This window comes from Cynocephalus volans, chromosome 12, assembly GCF_027409185.1.
Source record: "Cynocephalus volans isolate mCynVol1 chromosome 12, mCynVol1.pri, whole genome shotgun sequence".
In the NCBI taxonomy this organism is placed as follows: domain Eukaryota; kingdom Metazoa; phylum Chordata; class Mammalia; order Dermoptera; family Cynocephalidae; genus Cynocephalus; species Cynocephalus volans.
Window position 1 is genome coordinate 13,660,022 of NC_084471.1, and position 26,178 is coordinate 13,686,199.

Genomic DNA, 26,178 nt, shown 5'->3' on the forward strand with positions numbered 1-26,178 from the left:
AGCAGGAAGTCAGGCATGCACACAGATCTGGCAAGCCCCAGGATGGTGGGAGCTCAGCGTTGGACACTGTGCTGGATTGGAGAAGAAAGCAGTTGAACATTAGGGTCCTGGACTTGGGTTATAGACCTATAGGCAATTTAGGTGTTTTTCTTCATACTTCTAAAATATTTTCAAAGTTTAAAAATGAGCATGTATTCTCTTTCCCAGCCTCTGGTAACCACTATTCCTCCATTTCTCTCTTTTAAAGTTATTTTTCTTAATTGACTCATGATAACTGTATATATTTAGGGAGTACAATATGATATGTGGGTACATTCATACTGTGTGCAATGATCATATCAGGGTGCTTGGTATATCCACCACCTCAAACATTTGTCACTTCTTTGTGTTAGGAACATTCAACATCATCTTGACCAGCTATTCAAAGATGCACAGTACTTTGTTGTTAACTTTGATCCCCCTATATTACTACAGAAACCTAGATCCCATTCTTCCTGTAGGATGTATTATGTGGCATAAAAATTATGCGGGCTTAAAAAAAAGAAAGAGTGAAGGGCACAGGCAACAACAACAACAAAAAATAGATAAACTGGACTTCGTGAAATTTAAAAACTTTTGTGCATCAAAAGACACTATCAACAGAATAAAAAGGTAATCCACAGAATGGGAGAAAATGTTTGTAAATCATATATCTGTTAAGGGGTTAATATCCAGAATCTATGGGGAACTTCTACAACTCAGCAACAAAAAACCCCAAACACCTGGATTCAAAACGATCAAAGGGGGCTGGCCAGTTAGCTCAGTTGTTTAGAGTGCAGCCTTATAACCTTAAAGTCATGGGTTCGGTTCCCTATACTGGCCAGCAGCCACAAACAAAAAACCAGAAATGATCAAACGACTTCAATAGACATGTCTTTGAAGATACATATATACAAATGGCCCATCATACATGCAAAGATGCTTAACATCACTAATCATTAGGGAAATGCAAATCAAACCCAAGATACCACCTCACACTCATTAGAATGGTTATTATAAAAAACAAAAAAAAAGAAACACAGAAAATAACAAGTGTTGGTGAGGACATGGAGACACTGGAAGTTTGTGCACTGTTGATGGGAATATACAGTGGTGCACCTGCTGGCCACCCCTCAAAAAATTAAAAATAGAGTTAGGGCTGGCTGGTTAGCTGAGTTGGTTAGAGCTTGGTGTTGATAACACCAAGGTCAAGGGTTCAAATCCCTGTACTGGCTAGCCGCCAAAAAACAAAAAGAATTACCATTTGATGCAGTAATTCCACTTCTGAGTATATACTCAAAAAAATTAAAAGTAGGGTCTCAAAGAGATGTCTGTACACCCATGTTCATTACGGCATTATTCACTATAGCTAAAACCCAATAATGATCCAAGTGGACAACTATGGATAAGCAAAATGTGACATATACATACAATGGAATATTATTCAGACTTAAAGTGATGGAAATCCTGACCAAGAGGTCATTATGCTAAGTGAAATAAGCCAATCACAAAAGGACAAATGCTGTGTAATTCCATTCATGTGAGGTACCCAGAGGAATTAAATTCATAGAGGCAGAAAGGAGAATGGTGGTTGCCAGGGTTGGGGGGAGGGAAGGATGGGGAGTTAGTGTCTAATGAGTACAGAGTTTCAGTTTTGCAAGATGAAGAGTTTTGGAGATAGATGGTCGTGATGATTGCAAATATGATGTACTTAATGCCGCTAAGTTGAACACTTAAAAATGGTGAAGACAGTAAAGAGGTTGTGTGTATTTTACCACAATTTTAAAAACCTGAGGAAAAAAATAGACTGAAGAACAGGATGAGTCTGGGGTTGGAGATATGGATACAGAAGTCATTTACATGAATGTAATTGTTGAAAGTGGGGTGGATTAGAAGCCCAAGAAAGAGGGCACCGAAAAGAAGGGCGGGGAAGGGGAGAGCGCCGCGAAGTGTGGCCACTGTGATGTGGTGGGCTGTGAAGGGCCACGGTCCTGGTCCCAACTCTGGGCCCACCACTTACTAGATATGTGAACTTGGCAAATCACTTAACTTCCCTGAGCCTCAGTTTCCTCACCTGTAAAATGAGGATAATATTCATAGCTAACCTCACAGTGTCATTGTGAGGATTAAATGAGCACTTACTTAGTACAGTGCCTGCCACATGGTAAAACACTCCATACATGTGAGCCTCTGGTAGAGGTGATATTAAAAATGTTTAACAGGTATAGTCCGGGTACCAACGAATAGGAAAGAACCGATGCAGCTGAACCTGTGCATTCCAGTGAATGTCCCCCCTGGCCACGGGGCTGGGGAGCTGTCAGCAAAGAGAGAACAAGCAGAGAAATGAATGCCAGATGACATGGGAGCACAGAGGAGGGGCACCTAACTGTCCTGGAGGGTCAGGGAAGACATCTCCGAAGGGGTGACATCAAAATGAGTCTTTTTCTTCCATTTCTGAAAAAGTTATTTATGTGATATACGTGTTAGAAATACAGATAAGCAAAAGAAAAAAGCAGTTACAATCATTCTACTGAGAAGTAGACACCGTTTACATTTTGATGTAATGCCTTTTAAACTTAATTCTCTCTGAGACACACACGCACACACAAACATTGCACAAAAATAAATGAAATCCTGCTATAATAGCGTTCTATAATTTGCTTTTCCTTACTAAATAAAAATCTACATAAAAATTTTAGTGATTTTCTGGGTGTTTTTCAGCATATGTATAGACCAAAATTTATTCAGTCAGTCTCAGAATATATTGTACATTTAAGTTATTTTAATATTTAGTGATTATAAACTACGTTGCAAAGAAGAACTCTATAACTCATATCTGTGTACTTTTTCAATTATTTTTTAGGATAAATTCTCAGAATTGATTGATTTACTCTTCCACCTGTACCTCTAAACTTGGCCAACACTGGGTATTTTTATTCTTTTATTTATTTTTTGATTTGATAGGCAAAAAATGGCATCCCGTGTTGTTTTGTTTGCATTTCTGATGACTAATTTTTAATGGCCATTTATGTTTCATCTTTTAAAATCATCTGTTCCTGTTTTTGTCCATTTTTAATATGGAGTATTGGAGTTTTTCTTATCGACTAGGAAGAGATCTTTATGTGTCGTTGATAATAATTCTTTGTCACAGAACTGCAAAATCTTTTTTCCTTCTTTCTTTGGCCTTTAGGACATAATTTTTTTTTCTGAAGTTCATTTGGAAGAATAGTTTAGTCATAATAACAAGGACATTCCAATAGGAAAGAGTATTGACAAGAAATTTGCCCTCACAGATATAAAATGTATCATAAAGCCATCATCATTAAAGCATTGTAGAATTGGCATAGGTATACACAGAAAGATTAATGGATATAACTCAGAAACAGATTCAAGTCCTGTGTATATATGAGTTCAATAGGCGGTGAAGACGGTACGTGAAATCAGTGGAGAATGTGCAGTTTGGCCAACTGGCTAGTAAAAAACTTATGTTAGATTTCTTCCTCACTCCAAAACCAAAATAAATCCCAGATAGATTAAAATATAAATGTAAAAAAATTTTTTAAATGAAAAAAGAAAAATTCTCCTCTTGTAGTGGACAGTACAAAAAAAAAGAAAAAAAAGAAAGAAAGAGCAATTTGCCTACCTAAAAAAAACCCCAAACCCAAACCAGAACACAGTTTGTAACAAGTATGTGAAAGGATGTGTGCGAGTTAATCCCGTTGAGGTGGAGGCTCGGAAGGGCATTCCAGGCAGAGGGAACCGCCAGAGCAAAGGTTCGGCGGCTGAAAGACAGCAGCTTGCCCACTCTAAGGACAGGGTCAAGAATCGAACTCAGGACGCCCACAGCGGAATCCAGGGTTGAGTCCATGCCCGCCCCCACAGTCCATCATAATTATGTAAAATAGCACTTTTCCCATATATGGTACTTAATATCTGTTCTGGTAGGATGACATGAGACAGGGACAACACAGCTCGCGGGGCGGGGCGACCCTCCCACTCTGCTCCCGCCGGGCCTCGCCCGGGCCCAGGCAATGCACCAAAACCTGGGCTCGGAGCCCCCAGTACCCTCAGCCGCCTCCTCCTGATTGGACTCTCTCTGTGTCAATCCTTGTCCTGGAACCTGGCTGTCCTTTGGACCCGCCCTACGGGGCGGGGCTCCCGCCTAGCCAGCGCCGGGGAAGGTGGCGCGGGTGGAGGTGGGGGAGGATGGAGGGATGAATCCACCTCTCTGGCCACAGAGGCTCCGCCCGCCTCCTTCCCACAGGCCACGATATCTGTCTATCAGAGCCAGGCGAGGACTGGAGTGGGTGAGGCAGGCCGGAGGGCGGGAGCCTTCCTCCAGGCTCCGCCCCGGAGCCGGCGCCGGGCTCGGAATGGGCCCGCCGTTGCGAGGGCGGGGCGGGAAGGCAGCGAGGAGCGGAGCTGGGTGCGGTGAGGCGCGCAGATCACCGCGGTTCCTGGGCAGGGCACGGAAGGCTGAGCGAGGCTGACCTGCTGCAGCTCCCGCCTCGCGCGCTCGCCCCACCCCGCCGCCGCCCGAGCGCTCCAGAAAGCCCTCTCGAGAGAAGCAGCGCCTGTTCCCCGGGGCAGATCCAGGTTCAGGTGAGCGAGCCCCACCGGCGGGTCCCGCCCCGGGCAAGCGGAGGGCGGGGGCGGCGACGAGACGCGCGGCGTCTGGGGCGAGCCGGCCGACGTGTGGTTCTCGGCCTCCGTGCGGCCGGCGACCGGTGCGGGCGGGCGCGGACGCCGGCGGCCGGGGCCGGGGCACCGCATCCTTCCAGAGGGGGTCCGGGACCCCTGCGCGGGCGCTCGGGGAGGGCGCCGCTGGAGAGAGGCCTTGGGGAGCAGAGGACGGCTGCAGGGCCGGGCGCTCCCCGGCCACCCCCACCCCCCTCGCGAGCCCGGGCGCATTCCCCGGACGGGGCACCCGGGAGCCCGACCTCCCCCTGCTGCCCGGGCGCGCGCCCCGCCCTCGCCTCGCCACGGGCCGGACTTGGGCAAAGTTTTTAACCCCTTCCTGTGAGCTGCTGTCCCTTGGAGCCAGCTGAATGGGGTCGGGGGATCGGGGCAGCGGGTCCTTCGGAAGTTTCCAGGCGTTTTGAAAAGGAGGTAACGGGCAGGCGGGGACCGTTTGGCAGCTGTCAGGGTGTTCTCCTGAGTCAGATGGGACAATCCTGCCGCAGACATTGCGCTCGGCTCGGTTTCCGCCCTCGCTGCCGACTTCCTCATTCGCCCGGCTGCCATCAGTAGGGCGGATGGGGGGCGGGGAGAGGTGCGGGTGGGTGCGTGGGAAAAGGGGGACCGCCAGGCGGGAGCCGGGCCGCGCGGTAGGAAGGACCCTCCCATCCCCCTTTTCCAGCCCCTCAATCTCTGACTTCTGTTGGGGGGAGGAAGGCCCGGGAATGCCGGCCGCCTTCGGGGCCGCCCAGGCGTGCACCTGATCCCACCGCACCCAGGGGCCGCCCCGCCCGGGCAGGGGCTGGGGGAGCTGACCCTACCCTTAGAACCAAGCCGGGGATATTGCATCTTTCTTGTTTGGGCCACATCCGGGGTTTTCAACCCTCCCTTCCCTCTTCAGGGGTCCTCACCCCATCCTGTCCTGGGGCCACGCCCAGGGCAGGACCGTAGCCCCCTCTGATCCCTTCAGGGGAGCCCCGCTGTTTCAAACTGAAACGGAGTATCCTCCAGGAGTAGCTTGCTGGCTGTCTTAAGTTGGGGGCAGGGTGAGTGCCCGGGCTGCTGCCGCCTGCGGCCCCACCCAGCCGGTGTGGGGAGAAGGTTTCTGGGAAGTCCCAGGTCTTGGGGACAGGCGGCTCTCTCCGCTGGGCAATTGAGAGGCCCAGCCACTTCTCGGTTCACTGCGCGCTTTTCTGGGTTTAACAGGATTTCAAAGTAACTGTTGAAGGGGAAGAGAGTCTTAGCTCCTGCTCCGTGCAGTGCAACACTGTGGCCATTGCTGACTTCACTGTCTGACTCGGGCCTGATAACCTTACCTGATGGCTTATTCCCTTTTTAGTAAGGAGAGAGTCCGCTTTAAGGTCTGCTTAGACAATCACTCAATTAGTATCAGTCAATTTGTATACAAGGCTGCCATGGGTGGGGGGAGGGTACACTGATGTGTAATTGAGCAAATATTTAACTGGCTTTTCTGTGCCAGGGACTCTGCCAGGTGGTGGTGGGGGGTGTGTGAGGTTGAGTAAGACCTGGCCCCTGCCCACAGGCACATAGGGAGGGGAGAGCTGAGACAAATGTACAGATGACTCTAGTGTGAGGTGGAGATGACGGGGACCCCAGAAACGTACTGTGAGTCATGGGGATTGGGAGAAGGGAGCCAGCCTACCTTGCCAGGACTCAGAAGCCTTGTCTCTGCCCTTGGAGAGTTTGCAGTCCTCAAGGAGAAATAGTGGCAGAAAGACTGAAATACAAAGGCAGCATGTGGTGTGTGTCCGAAGCATGCCATAGACAAAGGACTCCAAAGAAATTCCAAGGATGAGAGGGGCCACTTCTGTCTGGGGCAAGGAGGGAAGCTGCCACGAGGAAGGAGCACGCTGCAGGTTTGGCAAACTGAGGCAAGCATGCGGTGTTGCAAAGTGAGGAGTCATTTAGTGGATAATTGGGGGGTAATTAACAATGTCAAAAGATTGCTCGGTGTAATTTGAGAGCCAGTATGCCCCCAGATGGCTGTGGGGTGACAACAAAAAAAGCTTTGCTCTTCACACTCAGCAAGTCCTGGCAGCGCAGGTGGGCAGATCCGGGTGTCGGGAGAGCCAGCACTGGCAGTTTGGGGAGTTATCCAGCCCGTGGGAGAAGGGCAGCTAGAGAGGCACCTTTTGTGGGGTTGCACATTTTGTGGGGCCCATGAGGGTAGAGGAGAGAGAATCAGGGCCCTGACTTTCTTGTTTTTATTTTTAAACTTTTTAACCTAAGGGGTTGAAGATGGGACAACTTCTCTTGTAGGACGAAGGAACGCATGTTAATCACAGCCTGCCTTTTGCCTGCTCTTGCTCCAGAAAAAACAAAACAAGGTTCTGTTAGCTCTTTAAGGGAAGAAAAGCACACTGAAAAAATGTAGCATTGTTGTGTAGCCTAGTAGGGTATTGCTAGAAACCAGGCTGCTTCAGATTTCTTCACTTCCTCTTCTAGCTAATCCTTCAATAAAGTACTTAAGACAGCCCTTACCAGCTTGACATCTTTATTTCAAAAGGAGAGGAGGGGTTGGCTGTTGTTTTCCTCTTAGCCCGGTCCTACCCTTCTCTTGGAGGGGGAGAGAGAGAAACCCAAAGCAAAGAAGGAAAGAGAATCCGTGCCTTGACAGCTTCCTCCCAAGCATCATGTTCCAAAAATATTTAGAATAACAAAATCTGTGTGTCGTCTTAATTAAACAAACGTCCTAATTTAAACAGCATCTCTGCCCGCTGGGGCAGGAAGTGCATTTTCCTTTTGTGCAGCCCCAGAGAGTCACTGCCTCTTGGCCTTAACCCTTGGTGCGCTGAGCCCCTGGGCTCAAGTCCTCTGGTGACAACAGAATGGAGCCCTGGGCAGCGGTGCTCCTGTGGCTTACACAGTCCCACTCTTAGAGCTAGGAGGAAGGGATCATGGAAAGAATGTGAGCTTTGGAGATAGGCAGGGTTCAAATCCTGACCTTGCAGCTTATTAGCTTTGTGTCCTTAGGCAAATCACATAACCTCCCTGAGCCTCAGTTTCTTCTTCTGTAATATGGGAATCATGCTACCTACTGTTCAGGGTTAGAAATGAGAACTAAAAGAAATAAGATATGAAAAGGGCCTGATATATAGTGGCTGCATACATTTTTAAAAAAAATATACAAATAATAAGTCTTAACTCCTTGGATTGTCAGGTAAGGAAAACAGGATTCTAGGCCTCAGGGGGTGGGGAGTAGATTGTTTTCCTGGCTCCTAGCTTAGTGTTCTTTCTACCTTTAAAGAGGTGTGCTTGTGCTGTGCTTGTGGACTGTGAAGCCCAAGTAGTAAAGACAGTGGCTGTGAGCCCCATCTGCTGTTTGTTGCTTTTGGGTGCACTTGGGGATGAGCTTGTGCTGAGTGACCCTGATACAGGGCCCGGCCTGGGCGGAATGTGTGCAGACTGTGGTTTAGTTCTAAAATATGGTTTCCTAGTGTCTAGGAGATAGCCAAGGGAGAGAACACCGGACCTGTGTGTCTGGAGACCTGACTTCCAGCTCTGGCTCTGGTCAAGGGAATGTTCGATTTTGGTAGAAAGTGCCATATCACCCTACAAAGACATCATACCAGTTTATGTGTCTGCCAATTATGAACAGGAGTGTCCAGAAAACCGAAAAATTCAGTAATCTTAGTTTCTTCCAAATGCCCCTGTTTCTTACGCACTCTTGTATCTTATTGATGGGAGTATATATTGAACAACTCTCTCTTTAGAAAGTTGTTTGGCAATATCTGTCAGAGCATAGTCCTTCTGACTGCATTCTAGGAATTTACCCTACAGATAAAATGGAATGTGCAAAAGGAAGTGTCTGAGAATATTCATTGCAGCGTAGTCATAGAAAAAGACAGGAAACAAACTAACTGCCCATTAAAAAGGTCAAATAAGTCATGATACAGCTGTACAGTGGAAATACTTGCAGCCCTTAAAAAAATGAGGCCGATCTATACATGCTGACAAGGCATGCTCTCCAAGATATGTTGTACATGAAAAAAAGTAGATGCACAGAAGAGTACAGTCAGCTGTCTGTATCTGTGGGTTTTGTATCCGTGGCTTCAACCAACTACGGATCTAAAATATTTGAAAAAAAAAATTGCATCTGTACTGAACAGGTACAGACTTTTTTCCTTGTCATCATTCCCTAAATAATACAGTGCAACAACTGTTCACATAGCATTTACATTGTATTAGGTATTATAAGTAACCTAGAGATGATTTAAAAGTATAGGGGAAGATGTGCATAGGTTAAATGCAAATACTACACCATTTTATCCCAGAGACTTGAGCATCCACAGATTTTGTTACCCATGGGGGTCCTGAAACCATCCCTCATGGATCCCAAGGGACGACTGTATGTGATCCTCCCTTTTGTGTAAAGCATGGTGTGTCACTTCTGCTTCTGTGTGTGGAATATTTCTGGAAAGATACTGAGACCCTGGTAATAGTGGTGTCTCATAAGGCCCAGGCAGGAGTGGAGGTGAGTGTTACTTTTCCCTAAATACTCTTTTCAAGCTATTGCCCTTAAATAGTCAAAATTTTAGATATATATATATATTTTTATTAACTGTAAAAATAAGGGGGGCTAATCTTGTAGGTCTCAACTTTAAAATGATTGCTCTAGATTCCAAATTTCATATTGGATGCCTGTTGTGTGCACGGACAGAGGAAGGGTCTTAACAGTGACTGACTTGCTCTTTGTGCTTGGAACGCTGTTTTCTTCTCCATGATGTCACATCATTACTAGAATAACCTCTTAAACAAACGTCTACTCTGATCCACTCCCTCAAATTCTGGGAAATGGTAGATGATTGCTTTTTCTTTGGGTCTGGAAAGTATTTGGGGATACCCTTTTGCCAGCTTTCCTACAATATGCCTGGCTCCAAATCATAAGCTGTCCTGTCCTGGGGAGCCCACCCCAACCAGAAGGCTAAACCAGACCCTCACTCTCCTGGCCTTCTTCTTTTTAACTTGGGTCATTGCCTCCTCTAGCATATCCCTTCTCGCTTTGTCCCCAGTTATCCCTTGGACATCTGGCCTGTGGTTTTTATCTATCTATCTATCTATCTATCTATCTATCTATCTATCTATCTATCTATCTATTAGCATTACACAATGCAAACATTTTTTGTGGCCCTTTATCAGTTTCTCTCTAAAAATACCCCTCTTACCACATGTTCTCAAGAATTTGGGCTTTTCCACTGTTATTGATACAAATACCCAAATTTTTGAGAAAATGTGATAAAAGGGGTGTTTTGAACTAGAGGGCCCTGACCTCTTCTCAAGGAATGCTGTCCTTAGCCTTGGATGGTGTGGGGCCTGTGGAAGACCCCAGCAGGGTCCTGAGAGGGCCTGGGTCCCTGCAAGGCAGCTTGGGGCCTCCTGGAGGAATGACGTGAGTCACACAGAGTACATCCAATACACATGGCTCTAAAATGGGCCTGCCACCACATGGGCAGGTAGTGTGTGCTGCCCCCTCTGCCCCTCGTGCTCAGAGGGCGCCAAGAATTTGGGAGGCACGAGGGGAGCTGCTCACTTGGGTCTGATGTGTGTCTCTTTAAAAAGTAACCGAGGTAGGCTTGGAATTAGTCAGGTCCCCATTCTGACGTGTGTCTCAAGTCTGAGGTGATTCAGCACCTGGCAGGCAGGCCGGAGAAGGCTCAGCCTCTGGCTGAGGTCAAGGCCAGTTGGGAGCCCCATTAGCAGCTGCCTTCATCTCTAGCCTTGTTGACTCCCCCACTGCCCAGGAACCTCCTGCTGTGGCTGGAGGGGGACTTTGCAACACCTTCCTGTGTGTGGCTTCCTGCAGGCCGGTTGGGCTGAGTCCAGAGAGGTTGAAGGTAGCTGCTCTTCCTCACCCTCAAGTCACTTTCTTGGGGCCTCTCAGAGGACTTTAAGGTCCTTAAGGTACTTCCCAGAGGAAAAAGGGGTCTCTCGGGGAGCTGGGCCCGCATGGTGACTCTCTGTACAGTTTTTAATGGTTTGAGGGAACCATAACTGAGTCTCTTTCTCTTAGAGAGTTGTCCTTGACCAAAAGGACATTTACATTTTGGGAACTTGAGCCTTAGCTTTTCTTCTTTCTTTCATTTTAACTGTAATTCTAAATGATGCCCTGCTTAAGAAGAAAAATCGACAACAATCAAACCCTCCCTACTGAACTTAGAATTATAGAATGTCTGAGTTGAAAGGGACTTGGGGGATAATTAAAAACATTTTTTTTTTCAGTTAGTGAGTGATTTGCCAAAGCTCATTCTGTGAGTCAGTAGAAAACTGTGGTCCCTAGTTTCACTCAACCCCAGTGCCTCTCTCTCCAAATCAGGAGGCCTCATTTAAGTTTTTAATGGTTTCCACCCCTTTCTTCTCCTTTATGCACTGCTAAGCCAAGCACACATGCTTAGCTCCTTTAATCTTTCCTTAAGAGTCTGCTCTTTCACTCCCTTAATCTTTTTCTTTTGGGGGGGAGATGGGAGAAGGGTTAAGGAATGGGGTGGGAGATGTTTTGGGTTTCTCTGAACTTCTTCAATTTGAACAGGACCACTTGGGCTGAAAGTTCCCACAGCTGGAAAAATCAATATTTCACGTGGGGTAGTGCCATGCAGTGGGGGAGTCATTCAGAAGGCTACACTAGCTTTCCCGTCCTTTAGCCAGTCCTGATTTCTAGTAACTGTAAGTCATTAAATGTCTTGAGTGATCAGTTTCTTGTATTTTCAATACAAAACCTGTGGTAGAGGGAACAATTCAAGGGTTTGGGGACCAGACTGCTGTGAGCCTGTCTCCCCGTCTGCAACACGGAGATGCCTGCTTTCTTAGGATCGTAAGTGTATGTGAAATGGTCCATTCCTCCTATTCCTCCTGTTCCTCTTCCTTCTTTTCTTCATATTATCGTCAGCATCATCTGTCCTCAGGTAATAGGAAATATATGTTCAAGTTTCAAAGATTTTAACTTTGTTCAATAAGGCTGTCCTTTGATAACAAGGTGCAGTGACCAAGATGATCGAGTAACCTGTTGGAGTTGAGGTCTCTGAGTCTGGCAACTTTTGTACCCTTCTTATCATACAATACAGTTTAGCTTGTATGCTGATCTGAGCTGGTTTAGGCATTTAAAAAAAAAAAGGCTGTTACAAAGCAGTAGAGGCACCTTTATTTAGAGCTGTCTATATTCAAAAGCAGCTGTGTTTCCTGTGTTTTACATTAAGTCATTGGGCTGGAGAAGGCAGCTTCCTGTCTGATAAACGTAAAGAATGAGGCATTTGGAACAGTTTGGGTGACTTAATCTAACTGGGCCAGAATGGGAGAGAAGATTTTAGAACTTACTGGACTGTGAGGACCTGGAGGTCAAAGGTGGGGTCTTTTTTCTTCTCTGTGCTCAGGCTGTAGCCCCCAGTCCTTGTGCGAATAGGTCTTAGATCTCTCTGCGGTCTTTGCTTAGTTCCAAGCCCACGGAGGCCCAGGCAGCTAAGAGCTTTTTTCTTTTCTTTTTTTAAAGATGACTGGTAAGGGGCTCTTAACCCTTGACTTGGTGTTGTCAGCACCACGCTCTCCCAAGTGAGCTAACCAGCCATCCCTATATAGGGATCTGAACCCGTAGCCTTGGTGTTATCAGCACCACACTCTCCCAAGCGAGCCACAGGCCGGCCCTAGCCAAGAGCTTTTGAATGCCATTTAATGATCTCTCTGTTTTATACAACACTGATGGTGGGTACTTGTTTAGGAATCTCTGGAGTGAGAAAGAGGGGGGGGGGTAGGGAGGCATTTTAAAGTTTTTATTTATTTTATTTTTTAATATTTCAGAGCCAACTATTGGGTAAAAGGGAATTGTCCCCAAATTTCTTTGCCAAGTCAGTCAACAGAGCCTTGTTGAGCTCCTGCTATGTGGTCTGCACTGTGCACTCTGCATCCAATGGGTTTGGATGGCCAAGAGCCTGTCCCTGTCACCAAGGAGCCACCCTCTAATAGGGAGCTTGGACACAGAGAGAGACTTGCCATATGAGGCAGGCCCATGCTGCCCTGAGTGACTGGAGTCTTCTGAGCATCTTGAGCCAGGTTTCTGGATGCTAGGATTGCCTGGGAATAGCAGGGACGATGGGGAAGGTGGGCAAGGAAGGAAGGATGGAAGAGCAGCAGCCTGGGAGTCAGGATGTCTGGGTCAAGTCCCAGCACTGTTAATAATAATAGTAATACTAATAATAGTAGTTAAATTTTATTGAGCACTTGTATGGATCCAGTGCTGTGCTAGTGCTTTTACATGGATTATCTCATTTAATTCTTCCCCTGTTCCCATAAGGTAGGAGATTATGCCCATTTTGCAGATGAGGATACCATGCAGGGATTCAAACTCAGACACTCTGACTCCAGACCTGGGTGTGGCCTTGTAGACGCCCTTCACTCTTGTGTGTGTCCTCACTTGGCAGTGAGGGTTTGGTCTGGACCAGTGGCCAAGAATTCGTTAAACAAGCAGAGCATTGGGCTGTGGCAGAACGGGGCCCACATTCCATACCGCAGTTGGCTACTCAGAGCCAGGTTGCCAGTTCGATCGTGTTACCTTGGCTACTTTACCTTTAACCTCAACTGGCCACCTTTCCTATTTATTTATTTATTTATTTATTTTTATTTTGTCAATTTACAATGTGGTTGATTATTGTGGCCCCAACTGGCCATCTTTCAAATGAGTGTGGTTGGTCAGTCTGAGAGAGAGCAGGTGAAGACTGTGGCTGCCATTGTGAATCCAGGCCCTGGGAACGGCTTGCCTGCTGTTGGCTGGGCCTTAGATAGTGCCCACTGGTGCCATCTTGACTAGTGGGCTCTTCTTGACATCAGCACACTTGAAATCGTTGCATTCATTCCTTCCTTCCTTCCTTCATCCATCTACCCATCAAATCCTTAGTCATTTAGTAACCACTCCTCAGAACTTACTCTAGGCGCAAGGTACCAGGCTGGGTGCTGGGAATATCGAGGTGAAGGAAACATGGGTCCTTGTTTCCAGGATATGATGGTCTCCTAGCAGGTACAGATGCTGGGAGCCCAGGGGAGAAAGCACAGGGTAGTCTGAGAAGGCTTCCTGGAGGAGGTGGCATCTGAGCTGATCACAGCATAGGGATGAGGCACGGCATGTCCAGGGAGCGGCGCTGGGATCTTGTTCAGTTGCTCAGACTCCGGCTGGGCTTTGTTCAGGAGTGATTCAGGTTGGCCAAGGCCCTGTGAGTCACCCCGAGCTGGTAAAAGGTTTCCTCTCCTCCTTAGGAGCCCCAGCCCCTTCATAGCCCAAGGTGGCCCATTAAGGCCTTCTTCCTTGCACCATTTCTTGGGAAATGTGGGAGTGCTGGATTCCATTCTCAGGTTGTTAACCTCTGGATGGATGCTGGGAATTCTGCCTGTGCCCTCTGGTTGTGTGGTCAGCACCTTATTCCCAGCCAAAGGATTTGGGATGAGATTTTTCATGGAGTATTGAGAGAGACATAGTTGTTAATGGAATCAGCTCTCTTTTTAAAGTAAAAAAATAAAGGAGGGGGGGTGTTTATAGGACAAGCATTATAACAACAAAGCTGGCAAGAAGCAAATCTGCCCCTCACCCCATCCACTGTTTGCATTTTTCTGGGTTTCATATCCCTATACATGCATATTTTATGAAATTCTAAGCAGAATGGATACTGTCGTGTATTCTGACTTATTTACTTAGTACTGTAACATGATGTTTCCTGTGCTGCAACAGTCTCCACAATTAATATTTTAATGACCATGTTTTGGTTCACTGAGGGAAGAACCATATTTACAGTGCTAGAAAGTTCCATGGGTTTTATTGTTTTGTCATTTCATTCATTCAGCGAATATATCCTGATCATCTATTGTAGATCTGGTTCAGAAACGGCCAGGTGGTTGGGATCAGGCCCGGCACTCAAGGGGCTCACGGTCTAGACCCAGAAACAAAGTTGCTTCACATTGGTGCTGTGGCTGTGATAGCGGGGATTGAGGAGATGGTGGCAGCTTGGATGCCTGATCTGAGTTGATGGAAAACAGGTAAAACCACTTTGTTCAGCTTAGGAACGTGGAGCTGGGAGATCTCTCTGGGCTCTTTGGAGGAAGATCTTCAACCTGCTGCCCCCACCCCAACCCCCGTGTGTGTCACTTATAAGATGCGGGCCAGAAAACCCTCTAGGAGGAGATGAGGGAGCCAAGTTTCCAAGGGACCTGTCAACAGGGCTGCTTGGGAGATAGCCCTGGCCCTACTGCAAGGGACCCTACCGAGGGCAGAGGCAGGAGGAGGTTGGGGGCGGGGTGGGGTGGTCTCTGGAATGTTTAGATGCCTCTGGCAGGCGACTTTGGCTCTGCTGGGGCTCCTGCCTCCCTAGGATGGTGAGTGAATTGTAGCAACAAGTTGCAACAGATTAGTTTCGTTGTAAAGAGGAAGTTTCAGAACCCAGACTCTGCCTTTGAGCAGATAGATGTTTGCGTAGTAAGATGAGTATTGCGGAGTGATGGGGAGAAGATGGGTGGTCAGGGGGCTAGAACTGGACCACAAGAGCTGTCTTTGCTCTGGTGTTTTCTTTCATGCCAGAGAAATGGCCCCTTTGCCAATGTTGTGGCTTTCCTCTTTCCGGCCCCCTGCTACTCCTGTTCCCCCAACCCCACTCCTGATTCAAGTCAGTCTGACCGGAATTCTGCTGTCTTCTTAGAGAGCAGGAGAGAAGTGGCTTGTTGATCACAAAGGAGCCAAAGGCTGTTGCCATCCCCTCCTGCCCACTGCCGGGAATGAAGAGGGCTGGGGGAGGCGGGGCAGACGTGGTCGCTGGGACACTTTCATGGTTCTAGTACGTGTTACTGACCTTGCTTCCCCCATCCAGCCTGCAATTGGGATTTGGATCAGAACCAGGCCTCTCGGGTTTGAGGTTTGACTAGCAGAGTTCTGTCATGGTCCTCAGTGCACCCCGCCATCCCCCTCCCATTAATTACACACTCAAAAAACTGCCCAAAATTGTAAACCTTAACCTAACTTTACTTTCTTATGTATTGAGTTAATATTAGTGATAATAAAATGTAACTTGAGGATTTCAGCACTTGGTAGATTATAAAGTTCCCTGGTGGTTAAGGTGAGGTCCTTTGTGTATCTTTTTAATTTCTTTCCTGCCACCTTGTTTACACTACTGTTTGGTAGTGATTATAGGTTGGAGATTATCTTTGAATTTACACCGTTTTAAGTTATTGACTAGCTATTACATTGGAGGAGGGAGAGGTGCATATAAGGAGCAGAGAGAGAAAGCAGGAGGAAGCGGGTGTGGGAAGAGAGTGGGCGACTGCAGAAGCTGGGCTTAAGCCCCATTTTCATTCAGTTTATTTGCACATGAAATATGTATCAACTGCTGGCTGTGAGCTAGGGACCATTCTAGGTTCTGGGGTACATCATTGAATAAAACAAGTCTCTGAAGTTTTCATCCTAGTGGGGAACTAGACAGCAGTTAAGCAAGCTCACTGGTAGATAAAGGTTAAGTCCAAGCTGTGGAGAACAGAAATCAGGTGAGAGGTGTATTAGCTTGCTGAGGCTGCCAGGGTACCACAGACTGGAGGGTTAACCAACAGAAATTTATTTTCTCATCGTTCTGAGGTTGGAAGTCTGAGATCAAGGTGCTGGCCGTTGGATTTCCTGAGGCCTCCCTCCTTGGCTTGTAGATGGTCACCTTCTTGCTGTGTCCTCACAGGGCCTCTGTGCGTGCACCTCCTGATGTCTCTTCCTCTTCTCATAAAGACACCAGTCCTATTGGATTAGAGCGCACCCTAAGGGTCGCGTTTTACCTTATTTCTTCTTCCAAATACAGTCACAGTCTGAGGTACTGGGGTTACGTACTGGGGGTTAGGACTTAATATGAATTTTTTTAGGGGGGGCACAATGTGGTCCATAACAGGGGAGAAGAGAGTAGGGTGTGTGTGTGTGTGTGTGCGTGTGCGTGTGCGTGTGCGTGTGCGCGCACATGTATGTGAGAGAGAGAGAGAGTGAAGGCCTTTCTAATCCAGGGACATTCTGTCAATTCCTCCAGGTCTGGCACGAGCCCTCCTGGGTGTTTCTCTACTTTACCAGTTGTTTACGTAACTGCTTTGAACCCCAGTTTCCCTCATCTGCAAACCATGGTTGAAAAAACCATCTCTCGGGCCGGCCCGTGGCTCACTCGGGAGAGTGCGGTGCTGATAACACCAAGGCCCCGGGTTCGGATCCCATATACGGATGGCCGGTTCGCTCACTGGCTGAGCGTGGTGCTGACAACACCAAATCAAGGGTTAAGATCCCCTTACTGGTCATCTTTTAAAAAAAAAAAAAAAAAAGAAAAAACCTTCTCTCAGTATTCTCTGGATAGCTAAGGTATGGAATGCACTCAGCACAGTGTATAGTTCATGATGGGCCCCAATAAATGTCAACACCCCTCCCACTCCCCCCCTTCCTGTCCCTCCCCTCTTGTCCCCCCTCCCTCCCTGCCCCTGGTCCCCTATTGCCTTTTCATTCTGTCTCACTTTCACTCTCTTGGCTACTGGGTTCCACTTCTGATCAAAACACTTTAGAACCGGGGGCTGTCAGTTGCCAGTTCCCAGGCTGTCCTGCCTTCATCCCAGTGCTGTGGACTAAGTGTTCTTGGAGGTGTCTTCTCCCCTCTGATGAGCCATGAACACTTCTTACAACAGTAAGGAGTAACAAGTGTAGAAACTGGTGCAGGACTATAAACATCAGTCCAGTGTCTGGGCAGTGTTGGATGGCTACCGTTAAAGCTTGCCTGGTTGCATGCTTCACTCCTGCCAGCATTCCCACCTACAGGGTAACATCCCAGTGCTTCTCTGCGTGGGCTTATGGTATCCCAGCGCTTCTCTGCGTGGGCTTACAGCTGGTCTTGCTTCCCTTGCAGAGGCCTTGCCCATGATAGGCACTTCATATATGCTGTGGAAACAGGTGAATATATTCATACCTGAATGCTGGTTGGAACAGATGTTGGTTCAACATCAGCACTGTCACCTGACTCTGGTGTGCCCTTGGGTAGATGGCTTTATTTCTTTGCTTCTGAGGCTTAGCCACCATGATGTGTGTATGTCTAGTACTTATGTAAATAGGCTCTGGACTCAGACCATCTGTCCTAATCCCAATTCTCCCACTTGGAGTCTCTTTCACCTTGGGCAAGTTGTGTAACCTTTCTGTGCCTCAGTTTTCCTTATCTGTGGACCGAGAAGAATAAATACAGTCAGCCATTCGTATCAGCAGATTCAACCAACCGCAGATTCAATCCAATAAAAAAATAAAGGATAACAACTTCTTACCTAACTTTTATGTAATATTAAGTATCATAAGTACTCTAGAGATGATCTAAAGTATACGGGAGGAGGTACATAGGTTATATGAAAATTCTACACCATTTTATATCAGGGACTTAAGCATCCTTGGATTTTGGTATCTGTGGGGGTTCTGGAACTAATTGCCCAAAGGACAACAGTACCACAGAGGGTTTTGGTGCTAGAAAAAGTTTAGCTTTATTGTTTTCATATTTTATTTATACAAAATTTGTGCAGCAAAGTGCCAGGTTATCTGTATTTATCTATTTAAAAATATCTATTTAAATCTATTTTTTCTATCACTTTATAAGTTTGAAGTCACATTCAGGTTATTACAATTAAAATCTCACAGTCCCATTAGTATTAGCATTAGAGTTCCCATTTTATAGTTGAGAATGTTAAGACGCTAAGAACCCAAGTGACTAGCTCCAGGTAGCAAGTGAGAGATCTAAGGTCCTCTCCCAGCTCCTTATTTTCAGGCCAGTTATTTTCCAAGTCTGTTCCATTGTCTCTCCTGCCTTCTCATACCACTTAAACCACTATATGGATAATATTTGTGAAATAGGGCTTTTGTAGATTTTCGTGATCTTGTGCATGACCTAATTACAGCAGTGATTGTGGAGTCCCAGTGCCTAGCTAGCTTTATGGTGCCAGGTGTAAAATACAGCCCTCCCTGTTCCATCTGAGGCCCATCAGGTGGACAGTGGTGAGGGTTGGCAGGCGGGTGTGAGGTCTGGCCAGCCTGGGTCCTGTGGGGAAACCTGGGTTTTGCTTTTCTCTCTCAGCCTTCCACTGCTGCCCCCTCCTAGCCTAGCCGCCTTCTAGCCCACCAGTGTGCTGTTCTCAGCCTGCCTTCTGCCCAGAGCTGCTCACCAACTGTTTCCTGCCTTTGCCAGAGCAAGGAGGGGGTGGATGTACAGAGCCAAGTGCTCATGAAAAATGCCTCATTATAAGATTAATTACTTGCTACTGAGCACTGTGGAATTCACAAGGCCCCATCAGTGCTGTGACTTCTCCCCTGAACTCTTTCTGGGGTTGGTTCTGTGGACTCCAACTAGAACTTTAAATCTCCTGTCAGAGAGGAAGAAATAGGTAGTGGCCTCCGAAAAGATGCTGAGACTAAAGATCGGGCAAACAGTCTCTCTGCCATTTACTAGCTGGGTGTCCTGGAGCCTCGTGTCCTCCACGTGAGGACACTTCCACGTTGTAAGGCCCTGTGTGTGCAGACCTTGTAGTATCATACATCTTGGAAGACCAGTGTGTTAAAGAGAGGCTGCAGCAGGGTGGGTCTCTACCCCTTTAAAACAAGTCACAGGCTTTAATTATCCTTAGGTTGAAATGGTGGAGTCTCCCCCACCTCTTCCCTACTTCTGGCTTTCAGACAAAAATCCGAAGAATGTGATACTCTATTGGGGACCTGAGCAAAGATCAGGGGCTGGGGCAGGACTCAAAGGCTCTTCCGGGGCTTTACCAGGCAGCCTTTGTTATGCTCCAGGACCTGGGACATTCCAAATTGGTTGTGGTTGGGAGTCACAGACAACTTCAGGCTCATTAAATTCCTGACTCTTCACTGTGATCCAAGACAGCTGGGAGGGGCAGGGGTGGGGAGATAACACTCTTCTCCCTCCCAGCATCTTAAAGAAGTCAGCTAAAAGGAGATTGGAAGGGAAGTCAAGTCTGACATGGGAGGAGGGCAGATTCTACTGCTTTTTCTGTGGGTGACAGGGAAGCTCAGGTCACCTCTGCCCTTTCCCCCTCCTGATCACATTGCAACTGCTGTTTGCTGGATCATACTGTGCACCTTGCTGGAGGCTTCGTGTGTGCCTGCTGCCGCATTGTACCCTTAGAAGCAGTGAGTAAAGGGGTGAGCTCAAGATCCCAGAGCCCTGAGAGAGACCTGCAGGGTATGGACATTAACAGCTACTGCGTGTGTGCCTTTGAGCAAGTCTCAAACATCCTGGGTTTCAGTTTTCCCATCTGCAGAACAGGATACCAGTAGAACCTACCTCACAGGGTCATTGTATGGTGGAGATCCCACGTGAAAAGCACTCAGAATGAAGTGTTAGTGGTTATTATTTGTCAACATGGTCCTATGAGGTTGGCTTTGTAATTCTCATTTACAGATGAAGAAAGGAAGGTTCAGGACATTTAAATAACGTACCGAGATTCCCTTGCCCAGTGACACAGAATTCAGCTCTCATATCCAGGTCAACCTAGATCTGGAATATCACGTTCTGTTGTGGTCCCAGCATCCTCTGGGGGCGGGAGGCGGTACATGTCTTGGTGTGTGCATGTCTGTATGCACAGGTCTCTGTGTGCACAGGTGAGTGTGAGGGGTGGGGGTCTCAGTCCAGAGCAGTATGGTGTGGCCCAAATCTGGCAGCTCTCTAGGGCAGGGGCTGCTGCTTCTCACTTCTCTCACGTGCGGCTACAGTCTTGGCCAGTTTGGAACCAGACTGTAACTCTGGCAAAGGAGTGATTCTTGGTGGGTGGTAAAATAAGCAGCAGCCAGGTTTCTGGTGAAGGACATGGTGAGGTCATCCCTGCTGGCCAGGCTTCCCGCTCAAGGACAGCTTGAGCAGCCTACTCTAGGAACTGTAAGTTAATTTTTCTATAAAGTGTGAAATCAGTGGCGTTTATCTTCACTCCATGGCTGTATTTAGATCATTCCCCTGGGGAGGCAGAAGGTGCTGGGGTGCTGCTTGTGCACCCCATCTTTTCTGGACAGCTTGGCTCTGGCCTGCATGCCTTCTCTGTGCCCAGGCTGGCACTGTGCTGGCTCAGTTGGAAACAGGACCAAGGGATAGACACAGGACTAAGGGATGGAAACAAGGAGGAGAGACATTTCACCCTTCAGGATTTGTAGGTCCTGGAGTCCAGGGGAAATGGCCTCCCTCCCCTTCCCACACAAACTCTCACTGCTGCTCTGTTCTCATCACTGCTTTATGTCCTCAGAGGTCTTCGTGAGATCTTGCTTAACCTCCGGGAGGGTAATGAAGGAAGGGGTCCCTCTTCAAGTCTTGGTTGATATTTCCTTGGTGGAAAAGGAGGCCACTCTAGTGCCTCTTTGCCTTGGAGCTTGTAACCAGGGGGCTCCTAAAAGTCCATGGACTGCACTTCAGGGTCTCTCTGAGCCCCCTAAAATGCCATGCATTTTATGAAGGTTCACAGCCTTCAGCAGATTCTCAAAGGAGTCTTTGACTACTGACTGAGAGAAATGGAAATCTTGGGTTTCCTGTTTATAGAGTGTGTGCGCACATGTGTGCATGTTTGTGTAACAGATATGCAATCAATGGGCCATTATCAGGCACGAGGGTCTGATCATTATAGGGTTAGGTTATACTGCTCCTAGGGATATCAGTATGCGCAGAGCACCTTCCCCGATCTCATCACTGTAAGACAGTGACCTTCCTCTCCCATCTGATCTTTCTTGTGGTAAGCCTTAATACATTGTCACTTCTGGGCGGCTCTTTGGCATGGAGCTGGGGCTGGAGATTGGAATGGCAGTGTTTTTATTATAACCGGATTTGATCTGTTATTTTGGATACTGAGGAAGCTGGGCTTTTTTTTTTTTCTGTCCTTGTGATCTTCCACCTGCTTTCCTTCCTGGTTGTCAAAGGATGGTTCATAAGCTTCCATTTCTAAGCAAGTCACTTCACCTCCCTGACCCCCGAGTCTCTCTTTTTAGGGGGAGGGTGGGGAAGCAGGCAGTGGGGAGGGGGCAGTATAATACTTGACTTGGCTTAGTCAGGGTCGACAGGATCAAATGATGTAAATGGTGGGAGATGAATGTGTCCGACATATGTCAGGTGATTGGATTGCTGCCTGCCTGATGTTGGATCTCCACAGTTTCCCTTTGGCTTTGGACTTGAGTTTCTGCTTGACCTAACTCACTGTGTGATCTTAGGTAAGTTGCTGGACTAGTCTGAGGCTCTTCTAGCCAATGAAGGTTAAGTCAAGTTGGTGTTTTTCAGACTTTCAATTGAAGCTTGTTAGTGGGTCGTGAAATTACTTTAGTGGGTGGCAACCAGTATTTTTAGAAATGAAATAAAATAGATTCAAATGGAAAATCTCAGCGTGCATAACATGTATATATCACTTTGTGAAGCTTTTGTTCAACATGTTTGTCTATATTTGTGATAAAAAGTTTTTAAATTAAACTTTTTTTTTTTTTACTCTGGCTTGAGATAAATATGTTGGCCCCCCAGAATGAGCTGCTCTGGGGGCCTCTTGCAGCCCTGATATTGTGTGGTTCCTGCTTGCAGGTTAACTCCGAGCTGAGCTGGGGCTCTGCCACCACAGTCACCAAGCCTAGAAATGGAGCCCCTTGCAAGAGCAAACCCTCTAACTAAAGTCCTTGATAAAATTCTGGGAAATGAGCTACATTCCTGGGGTGGAATAAATCATGTCGAGTTGGGTTAGGCAGGATGTGACTTCAAATCCCTGAAGCGGGCCATGTGAGGGCAGTATTTATGACCGACTCATTATGAGCTCAGTGGCGACACAGACTGTCTTGAGAGAAGAGGCAAAGATTGTGGCGGGGGGGCGGGAGCTGGCCTTCTTGGGGCACCACCAAGCACTGCTGCAGTAGCTCATTCTGTCCTCCCAATGGATCTATGAGTTCGGTAGTGCTCCGACCCAGTGCAGAGAAGGGGGGCAGGGCAAGGCTGTCCGCTAGACCTGCGGGGGCTGTGCCACACCGGGACACTCTCATGTGCTCCTTGCAGCTGTCCCGAGGGTAGCGGGGATCATTTCCACTTTCCAATGGGCCAAGTCAACCTGGTAAAGTTTGTTCTGGTAGTTAAGTGGTGGCTCTGGCATTCCACAGCCAATCTGTCTACCTCCTGAGTCTGGTTCTTTCTAGCACATCTTCTGTGAAGTCATGAATAAGGAATCACCCTTTGGAAGATCTCTTTCCTTTTCAGTGAGGAAACTCATTCATCATCAGAGTCTACTTAAATGACTGCTTGGTCAATTCGGGAAGATCGCTGTTGATCCGTGGCCAGTCATGTGTCTCTTAGAAACAAAGTAAATATTAGTATACTTCAGATATAGCTAGCAGTAAGGCAGGGAGAGAGGTGGGAAGAATGAGGACCTTGGTGATGATCCTGGATGGTCACAGAGAATGCTCGGCCCATTTCGGGCCTTTGCAGTCTGGCCTACTAAAGGGAGAAACAAACCACAGGACAGTGAGATGTGGTTTTATCAGGCTTAACAGGCACTTAAGAATGAGTGGCAGAGATTTTACTGGACTGGATCCTTGGAGCCTGGACCTTTGGGAAGACTGGCCCTCCCATTACTTTAGTTCATCAGGGATTATTCGGCACTACAAATGTTGGGCGCTGAGGACCCACTGTTGACTGGATGCCACCTTTGGCTTCAAGCGTTCAGCCTTGCAGGAAGAGAGGTGGGGGGCTATTGGTGGCAGCAGCTACATAATCTGTATATATTTTTTGGTATTATTTAAATATCACTTGGAGAACAATAAGCCCCCAAAGTCTGAGTGGTCTTCAAAAATTGTCTTTAGTTCTGATCTCAGGTTGCATTTCTCAGCAGTCAGACTCCGAAAACCAGCACACTGCACTTTCCCATTGGGACAGCGGCCGTATAATTAAATCTTTTGAGTATGGTTATTTTTCTGCATTGGGTTTCAGCGAACTGTGCTCACATGCTTGAGGAAAGAAAAACCGTCCTATCAGCAGAACCAAAAGGAAGGAATAACTTCGCTGCAGGAATCTGAAGGGCTCAAGTTGCCCCTCATGTGTGTGTGTGTGTGTGTGTGTGTGGGAAGCCTCTAGCAAGCTCAGGAGATGCTATCTGCAGGAGGGCATGGCTTGTGTGCTCGGTGAACAGTTCCTCGTGCAAAGCCAGCCAAATAATTCTCCTGTCAACCTTTTCAAACCCGGGGGGGAGTCAGGGGGTTCATCTACCCCTCGCTCTTTAGGAGGGGACGCCTCCCCCATACCTGAAACAACTTTCTTCTCTTACGCAGTTTCTCCTGGGCGGCAGATTGAAAGCTCATTACTGAATAGGTGAGGCACACGTGTGATCTCACTGTGCAAATATTGAACCAGTTAAAAGCAAAGCCAGGGGTCTAGTGTAGATGACTTCCTGCAAGTCCAGCCCCATGCTTGACTACCCAGGGAAAGCTGCTTAATCTGCTGCTGATGTGTCTGTCCATCTGTCTGTCTATCCTTCCTCCCTTCTCTTCCTTCCTTCTGTCCTTCCTCACTCCCTCCCTCCCTTCACAGACATTAGATTATGTAGGAGGGGTTACCCTTGGAATGGTCATTCTTTTGGACAGACAGGTTCCTAGAAGACACACCCAAGCATTTTGAACAGCTCCATTGGTTTCCATTTTAAGAAGCACAGGTTGAGGATCCTCTCTGTGCAGTACCCTGGGCTCAGTCAACACTTGAACAAGAGGGTCAGGGGACAGTCCCTGCCTTCAAGGAGTTCTAAGGGACATTGGGGGAGACAGGCAGAGAAGCAGTGCTTCTGGTATAAGATCGTGTTGGGCTGGTGGGGAGGAGGGAGAAAGAAATTTGTCCTAGGGTGTTAGGGAAGCCTGCCTGGGGGAGGTGGCATGTCTATCTTGTTTTGGAGGATCTCAGGTGGCAGAGGATTGGGAAGAAGGGCTGTCCAGCTTGTCTTGGGGAGACAGCAAGAGCAAAGACTGTACTCTGGGCAGATGACGTTGGTGGCTAGAGCAGAAGGTATCTGGAGGTGACATAAGAGGTGCGGCTGGAAAGACAGTGGGGAGGCACTGGTTGAAGGAGGGGGCACACTTCTTTCCACACCGAGGGGTTCCTGTTCTGGTGTGAATGGCAGGACTGACTTCAAGCTCTAACTGCTTTCTGCCCTGATTAGTTGATTGATTCATTCATTAAAAAGTGGTCTCTGTGTCGAGGACCCAAAGCTGTGTGTCTGTGTGCCCTGAGGCTGGTATCTTAGTGGAGGAGACCCACCTGGACACTTTGACTGTGAAGTCCGTGGGACACATGCCATGTGAGATCTATGCCCAAGATGCCTTGGAAACACTGGCCCCAAATCTCCTGGGATTACTGGGTCACTTCTCACATGGGAGGAAATGACTGGTAGGGCATGGACTCCTGGGACTCTCCTGAGCCAGGCTCTTTGGAGGAGGAGATCAGAGGGTGAAATCTGTGGCTGAGTTTGTCCCTCTCTTGTGGCGTTTAATCACCTTCCACCTAGCCTAGTCGGGGAGCTGGCTTTTCTCCTCTCAGTTTGGAATCTCCCTCCTCACTATTCCCTGGAACTTTCCAGATGCTGACTTCTCACTGCCCCTTCAGTTGAGGTCTGAGAGGGTGATCTCTTTAAAATACAACTTTGATGACATCACCTCCCCTCCCCCCCACCCCTCCCCGTGTCCCTAGAATAAAGTCCACGTTCCTAAATGGCTGATAAGATCCTGTGTGAACTGTGCTCGCTTCGGCAGCAGCTTACTAAAACTAGAACGATACAGAGAAGATTAGCACGGCCGCTGCGCAAAGATGACATGCAAATTCATGAAGTGTTCCATAAAGAAAAAAAGAAAGATCCTGGGTGAACTGCCCCTTTTGTCCCCTCCATCCTCATCTCAAGCTACACCCTTCCCCAGTCCCATTGCTGCCCCCCACCCCCCATCTTTTTAACAAGTAGAAGGAGAGAATCTAAGCATGAAATTCTGGTGCTATTTTTTTAAAAGGTATTTTTTAAATTGACAAATTAAAATTGTATATATTTATTGTGTAAAACATGATGTTTTGAAATATGTACTGGTGTCATGTGTGATGGCCTGGGCTTTGTTGGGCACAAGGCAAAGAGAGAATGACCACAGGCCCTGCCTTGTGCGGTCAGGCAAAGGCCAGCTTCTCTTAGGGTTCCCTGGCTCTCGAGCCCCCCCATGCAGCCTTTGAGGAGGAAAGGACAGAGAGGCGGGCTCTGGGGCTGGATTCCTCTCCAGCCTTTCTCTGGTCTGGCTTTCTTATCTGCTAAGCATCGACACGGGCTTGGGTTGGAATACTGCTAATGGAAACAAGTCTCAGCTTCTTCTGTAAGCAAACAACATTCCTGGGGTTGGGAGGGAACGGGGGGCCTGTCTCCAGTCCTCCCTTTCCTCAGCTCTGGGCAGCTGGGAGGAGCCCTCCACCTCTTTATAACCTGGGG

General features: G+C 47.7%; 1 protein-coding gene and 1 non-coding gene across 6 annotated transcripts in view; both read left to right on the plus strand.

The window, feature by feature from the left end:
* The first annotated feature begins 4,419 nt into the window (after nt 1-4,419).
* The window catches only part of MYH9 (myosin heavy chain 9), a 93,528-nt gene continuing 71,769 nt past the window's right edge, over nt 4,420-26,178 (plus strand). For 2 of the 5 annotated variants that reach the window (XM_063076378.1, XM_063076382.1), the window contains exon 1: nt 4,420-4,620. The gene's annotated coding sequence lies outside the window, so the exon portion shown is untranslated. Of the gene's footprint in view, nt 4,621-6,309; nt 6,609-26,178 lie in introns of those variants that run through there. The other 3 variants (XM_063076381.1, XM_063076380.1, XM_063076379.1) reach the window with 3 other exon arrangements.
* On the plus strand, nt 25,454-25,558 carry LOC134361382 (U6 spliceosomal RNA). The gene has a single exon (XR_010021412.1). It is a non-coding gene; the product is annotated as a U6 spliceosomal RNA (small nuclear RNA).